Source organism: Zingiber officinale, chromosome 7B, assembly GCF_018446385.1.
Source record: "Zingiber officinale cultivar Zhangliang chromosome 7B, Zo_v1.1, whole genome shotgun sequence".
Lineage (NCBI taxonomy): Eukaryota > Viridiplantae > Streptophyta > Magnoliopsida > Zingiberales > Zingiberaceae > Zingiber > Zingiber officinale.
Window position 1 is genome coordinate 10364271 of NC_055999.1, and position 7913 is coordinate 10372183.

Here is a 7913-nt window from a genome sequence, read left to right on the forward strand (position 1 = left end):
TTGACAAATCTCGGATCGAAAAAGGAAAATATCAAATAATAATAGTCAATCATATGAGAAGCAATGTTTGAATTAATGTAACTATAGTAGACAGTCTAATATCGGTCGGGATAACAACGTTAATGATATACAAGTCAATATTGGCCGGGTCATCACGTCTATTCTTATGAACCAGAAGGATTCAAGAAGGTCACCCAGTTCAATACAAAAGATTGTTCGATTTTACACTTAGAACATGATCAGATACATAACATTACATTTTCCTCTCAAAACATTAGACCTCAAAAGGTCAACAAAAGTTATAAACATGAGCTCTCAAACTCCTTAGTAAACTTCAACCCCACTAAGGATAGATTTTACCAAGGCATGAAGGAAGCTTGCCCGGGTTGAAGAAGTGGAAATATTTTACCTAGACGAAGGAAACTAAGAACTAGAGTGGTCTCATGAACAAGAAAGCACAAACTTGTTCATACCCTCTCCAACATGTGACTAAAAGGTCCACCTCCCGCCTGAGTCTTTTGAGCTTTGATTCTAGAACACCCACGTTAGCCTGAAACCGAAGCAACCTGGGCTGCGATGGCAACATTAGCTGATCACTAATAGCATGTCGGGTCATCAAGCCTTTCCACTCTGGGGTCTTACGCTCTTGATCCCGACAAACTTCATTCTTTAAGGTCGTTCCTGACCTTTCCACTCTGAGTTATGAAGTGTAGCATGGATGAACTCCATAGTATGTCAAGACTTGTGTTTCCATTACATGTTTACATTGCTAGCATAGTTTTAAGTTGATGTTTTGCATGATAAACCTATTTAAAAATGCATGCCATGTACATATTTCTGAATTATGTGTTTTAGCGTGAATTATTGTCAAGTGCGAGTTTTGTATTTTCCCCTATTAGTTTTGAAAAGCATATTCTTGTTTTAATGCTTGTTTTGTGAGTAGATGGTACTTACTAAGTATTCGCTTATAGATTTGTATTTCCTTATACTGCAGATAAAGGTAAAGGAAAGCTCGAGTAGGAGGTGGCAGCAGGAGCGGTGTTTTGTGTGTGTGACGAAACAGTGGAAGGAGATCTGAGAACTTGCTATTGTTTGGAATGAATTTAGATCTTGATGCTAAAGTATTTCTTTCTCTCCGCTCTACATGAAATACTACCAATAGTTGCTTAGGATGAATTTATCAGTTTGGCAATAACAAGAGAGGCAAGGAGGGAAGATCTAAGGCCTCCCCAAAGAGGAGGACCCCTCCTCAAACAATATGAGAGAACCCTAAGCCAAGGATGAGTACAAAGGGGAGAACAATCCCTTTTTGCAGAGCAGGGTGTGACCCCCACACGGCCCGTGACACAGCCGTGTGGATTCACATGGCCGTGCACCTCTTCCTTTCGGCCAAGGTGACACGGCTGTGTGGATTCTCACAGCCGTGCAGCTCTTCCTCTCTACCAAGGTGACATGGCCGTGTGGATTCACACGGCTGTGCACTGCCAAGGTGACACGGCCGTGTAACCCTCACACGGTTGTGCCTTACGCCAACCGGGAATACCTTATACGGCCGTGTGGCACACACGGGCGTGCCAAAATTTGGCCTCAGCAAGGCTACACGGTCGGTCATCGCCACACGGCCAGGTATTGCTCCTTCTCGGGTAAGGCTACACGGTCGGTCAGGGCCACACAGCCAGACCCCCTAGAAGCTCTAGACTCCCTTCCAGCTCCACTTGGCTCCAAATCATGTCCTATCAGTTGAAACAAGTTCAGAGTAGATCTCTGAACTGAGCATTATATAATGGAAAAAGTATAAAATAGAAATTAAAGAGTAACGTCTGACCAGATAGGTAAGGTTAGAAGGTTGGGGTGTTACATCATCTCCTTAAATTTGAGAATGTCGCTCTGCCCCAGAAATTTATGGACGGTGTAAAAGGTCGTATGTTCCTCACCACAATTGGTGGGGTGGGTCAACAATGGTGTGAATTACTAGATAACTCCATCTTTCATTTCAAAGATATTTGCAAAGTCAATCTTCAACATTTCACTAGCAACCGGTGTTATAATAAGATGCCCTGGAACCTCTTCTCGCTTAAACAGGAGCCTAAAGAGACACTATGAGCTTATATTAAAAAGTTCAATCAGGTGGCAATGGACGTCCCTATCGCCACCACAGAGATTTTGGTGAATTCCTTCTCTCAAGGACTCATCGACAATGACTTATTTTATGATCTAGACACAAGGCCCGCACAGAATTTTTACCTTCTACTAAATCGGGCCACGGAGTTTATAAATGTTGAAGAAGCATAAGCTGCCCGGAGGAAGGAGATCACCACACCAGCCATAGTGGTCGATCATCCAATGCAGCCTGCTACACCGCCAAGAGGACCTCAGGCGGGTCCCCAGATTCACCATCAAGAATCATGGCCTCAGGTCATACAACATGTGGAGGCCCCACAAGAAGTCCGTGAAGATGGTGTACATACCATCGGGCTTCTACCAATAACACTGAGGATTGTTATACTTTGAAGCGGCAATATAACAATCCTAGATATCACTCACAACACTACTAGCAACAGAATAGTTTGCTCAAGATTGAATACAGGGTGACCGAGCCACAACAGAGGGCCTTGTAGCCCCAACCAAACAATCCCAAGAGCCCGCCCGAGTTCAACAAGAACAACCCTCAGCATAGTAGGAAGAAAATGACAACAATGTCGCCTGGGGTAATATTAATATGATAGTGGGTTGACCGACTGATGGTGATTACAACCGAGCAAGGAAGTCACACGCTCGACGTTTGGAAATCCTTGTGATCGGGTGCAGTACAGAGCAAGCAACAGGGTCAGAAATAAGCTTTGGGTCTCAAGATCTAGAGGAGTGGAAATACTCCATGATGATGTTTTAATAATAAAAGTTATTATAGCTAACTATAACATTGCCCATACTTTTATTGATACAGGCAGCTCGATGAACATCATCTTCAAACAAGCATTTGAGCAATTGCAAATAGATCTGAGTGACCTTCAACCCATGGCGACTCCTTTGTACGGGTTCACGGGTAACGAAGTTCACCCACTTAGCCAGATAAAACTGGCCATATCATTGGGGGCGGAGCCCCTGATGAGGACACGTAGATCCATGTTCATAGTTGTAGATACCCCCTCAGTCTACAACATTATTTTGGGTCGATTGGCCCTCAATGAGTTTCAGACAGTTATCTCAACATTCTGCTAGAAAATAAACTTCCTCGTAGATTACCAAGTAAGGAAAGTCAAAGGTGATCAACTAGTAACGCATAAATGCTACATTGAGATAGTCAAGACAAAGGCCAATACTGCCCAGAAAATCTAAAGGATGGAAGTTAATACCATTCAAGAAAAGCCACTCGTCCTAGTGTATGAAGAAAAAGAGAAAATACAAATTCAAATTGCTAGGTCAAAGCCATCACTCAGATAGCAGCTAACCTGGATCTTGAACTTAAGGATGAGATGGTGGAATGCCTTACACTCAATACTGACATATTTGCCTGGACGCCCAAAGAGGTAACAGGTGTATCTCCAACAGTTATGGAGCATATACTCCATGTTTATCCTGATACTCACCCAGTCAAACAGAGGAAGTGAGATTTCGGTGCTGACCAAAACAAAATCATCAAAAAGGAGGTTGACAAGTTACTGGAGGCAGGCAACATCTGGGAGTTGCAGTTCCAAACTGGCTGGCCAATGTTATCCTGTTTTCCAAACCAAGGAACAAGTGGAGAGTCTGTATCATTTTCAGACATCTTATTAAGGCTTTCCCAAAAGATTATTATCGCCTTTTTATATCACCTAGGAAGGAAAAAAATGTAATTATCTATTCAGTTGAATTATAGAGCTACTAATAATGAGGTAGAATATGAGGCATTGATAGCAGAATTGCAAGTCGCACAGTATGTAGGGGCAGCTCGGATCTTAATTTATTCAAATTCTCAATTGGCAGCCCAACAACTATTCGACAATTTTGAGATCAATAATGAGCGACTCAAGTTATATGCAGAGGCATTTGATAGGTTGACAATTGAGTTTCAAGAAGTGACTATACAAAAAATTCCAAGCTGAGATAATCAAATAATAGATGAATTAGCTAAGTTTGCTTCTTCCATAACTCCCTAGAATGTAGATATGCCTATTAAGGAGATAGTATTAGTGGCTTGTATTGAGTGGTAGGCTGATCTAGAACTGCAAAGTGATTGGAGAGTGATGATTATCTCATTCTTACAGCAGGGCACTCTATTGACTAATTGAGAATAAGCACGCTTACTCAAGAAAAGAGTGAGTTGGTTCACCATGATTGGGGATAAGTTATACAAGAGAGCTTTCTCTTGTCCTTTACTCAAGTGTGTTGGATCAGATAATGTATCCTATATTTTAAGAATGTGCATCAAGATTCCTATGGAAGTCATGCAGGAGGTCGGTCTCTCACTCAAAAAGTATTATTAGCCGGGTTTTTTACCAACTTTGCAGGCTGATGCAGCTTAGTTAGGACTTGTTTATCTTGTTAAAAGGATTAGAATATCTCACATTATCCTACAGAATTGCTCAAGACCTCTATTATTTCTTCTCCATTTATCCAATGGAGTATGGACATAGTAGGACATTTTCCCTTCACACCACCCTAGAAATGGTTTCTACTGGTGGCTGTGGATTATTTTTCAAAATGGTGAATGTCGAACCTTTAACCAAAATAACTAAACAAATGATTATTAACTTATGGCAACATATTATTTGTAGATTTGGAATTCCACATAAATTGGTTTATAATAATGGAAGGCAATTTCAGGGCAGAAGAATTCGAGAATGGTGTATAAAATAAAGCATCACACAGGCCTTCACTACGTGGCTTATCCACAAAGCAATGGTCAAGATGAGTTAATAAATAAGGATTATCAAAGGGATTAAGACTAAATTAGATCATATTGGAGGTAGTTGGGTGAATGAATTACCCAATGTGTTATGGGCATATCTTACAACTCCTCTAGAATCAATAGGTATAACTCATTTCCAGCTGGCTTATGGTGGTGAGGCTATAGTCCCGGTCGAGATTGTGGTGGAATTTGATTAGAGACATTTATATGATGAGGATAATGCTTATCGACGTCTTATGGAGTTTGACTTGATAGAGGAGGTTCGAGATAAGGCGACAACTAGACTTATATCATATCATCAGAGAATGAGACAAAACTATAACAAAAGGGTTATCCCTAGATTTTTTTTCAAATACACGACCTAGTCTAGAAACACATCAAGTCGGTCGGGGGCATTAATAAGATGGAACCACAATGGGAAGGACCATACTAGGTGGTACAAAAACTTGCCTCAGGCTCATATTATCTCCAAGATGCAAAGGGAAGAAAGTTAGAGCGACCCTAGAGTGTCAATCATCTCTAGCCTTATAGAATGTTATAAGTACGCCTGTGACTTACTCTTGTATGTTGTTCCATTTTTAATACATTTAATGAGAATGCAGGTGAATTATCTAGAAAATTTATGTAACTCCTGAGCAATCGGGTTTGCTTTACACAGTAGAAGTTGACTTTAAACCTTATATTGTGGAACTCGTCTTTAAACCTTATACAGTTGAACTCCAATTTAAATCTTATACAGTTGAACTCGACTTTAAACCTTATACAGTTGAACTCGACTTTAAAACTTATACAGTCGAACTTGACTTTAAACCTTATATAGTCGAACTCAACTTTAAATCTTATATAGTCAAACTTTACTTTAAACCTTATACAATCGAACTCAACTTTAAACTTTGTATAGTCGAATAGTGACATTAAACTTTACACAGTCACAACTGACTTTAAACCTTATATAGTCGAACAACGACTTTAAACCTTACACAATCGAACTCAACTTTAAATCTTACATAGTCAAACCCGACTTTAAACCTTGCACAGTCGAACTATGACTTTAAACATTACATCCAGTCAAACGATGACTCTAAATCCTGTGTAAATTTTAGGTCCCCAAATAATCCAGCCTGTTTATTTTGTGCGACATTATATGCTGGTCCAGTTTATTTTTCAGTCCGGGATTTTCATTATAAAAGAATCTTGTAAACATTTGGTCTGTTTATTTCATGCGACATTATGTGCTCGTCCAATTTATTATTCAGTCTGGGATTTTATTATAAAAGAAGTTTGTAAACATTCGGTCTATTTATTTGGTGTGACATTATGTGCTCGTCCAATTTATTATTCAGCCCAGGATTTCATTATAAAAGAAGCTTGTAAACATCCGGTCTATTTATTTCGTGCGACATTATTTGCTCATCCAATTTATAATTCAGTCCAGGACTTTATTATAAAAGAAGCTTGTAAACATCCGGTCTGTTTATTTCATGCGACATTATGTATTCATCCGGTTTATTATTCAATTCAGGACTTCATTATAAAAGAAGATTTTAAACATCTGGTCTATTTATTTCGTGCAACATTATGTGCTCGTCTGGATTATTATTCAGCTCGGGGCTTCATTATAAAGATGCTTATAAACACCCGACCTGTTCATTCCATGTGTCCGCCCGGTGTATTATTCAACCCGGGAATTTATTATAATGGAAGATTATATATATCTGTCCTAATTGTTTCGCTTGGCATTATGTTTTCTCCCAACTCAATATTTAGTTTGAAAATTCCTTATGAAAAATACTTATCATTCTTCTGGAGAAATTTTTACAATACAAGTTGTTCGCTTAGATTGGTTCTTCTACTCATCCATTGTCCGAACTAATATATATTGCATGAAGAGCACTTGCTAGATCTATTTTTATCAGAAATATTGGTGATTCTAATGATTTACAAAGGGACAGGTAATATCTAGCAACAGTTAAGAATTATTTAATTTCATTTCCGTTCAACAATTACATATAGTTATAGGACATGATGTATGGCATGAAAACCCCTAGAGCTCTCTAAGGAGTCGGTGTTGATCTATAGTTTGAATAAAAAGTTTTGGTGATAGATGACCACCCTCTTGTAGTTGCTAGATCACTCCCCCCCCCCCCCTGCGTGGTTAAGTGTACCAATAAATCTCGCAACTAATTTCCTTCTAAAATCAATAGAGTCAAGGTAAGCCTTCCTCCCTATCTCGATGTGTTCCTCTTCCCCAGATCGATAAGTGGATAGTTCGGCTCAAGCAACATCTACTTCAGCCTTCGCGGTGTTTAGTTTAGCCCGTAGGAATTCTAGTTCGGTCTCTCGACAATTTAGTTCTTCCTGTTGCTTTAACAACAAGAAATTCTTTATGAAAAGTTCTTGAGTCAATTCAGGGGACCTAGAAGTATGCGAACCTCTCAACTCTTATAATAAAGTACTCTTATGAGCCAGTTTTGAGAGGGCTTTATATTTTAGGGCTCTCACCACTTGGAGCTTAGATTTGCTGCCCTCTAATAAGAGCTCTAAATTTTTCTTGTCCATTTCTTGAGTCAACAGTAATTGGCTGCAGTCTTGTAAAGTTTTGTTCATACCCAAAATAGGTTCAGCCTACGCCTCTATTTTTCCCTGTAAGTGGGTTATCTCATTGGCAGGAATAGTGGAAGTAGCCTCCAGTTCCCCACCCGATCCTTTAATACTTTATTGCCCTTTTCCAGATCCCCCAACCAGTTGGCCCATATGTAGGCCCGATGCATAAAACTGGATAGAATATTACAAAAGTTATATTTCGCAACAGTAATCTAAGAAAACTCAATCATGAACTTACCGTAGTGGCATTTCGATTGTATTCATCAACATACTCTGAAATTGTAGTCTTTTGGGTTTGTACGTGCACTTGTGCCAAGGATTCGGCTAACAAACCTTTCAATTTTAGTATCCCATAGGGTGGGGAAGAAGCAGGGTCCACACCTTTCTGAGACGGTAACCCATGAGATTGCTTGAACGAGTA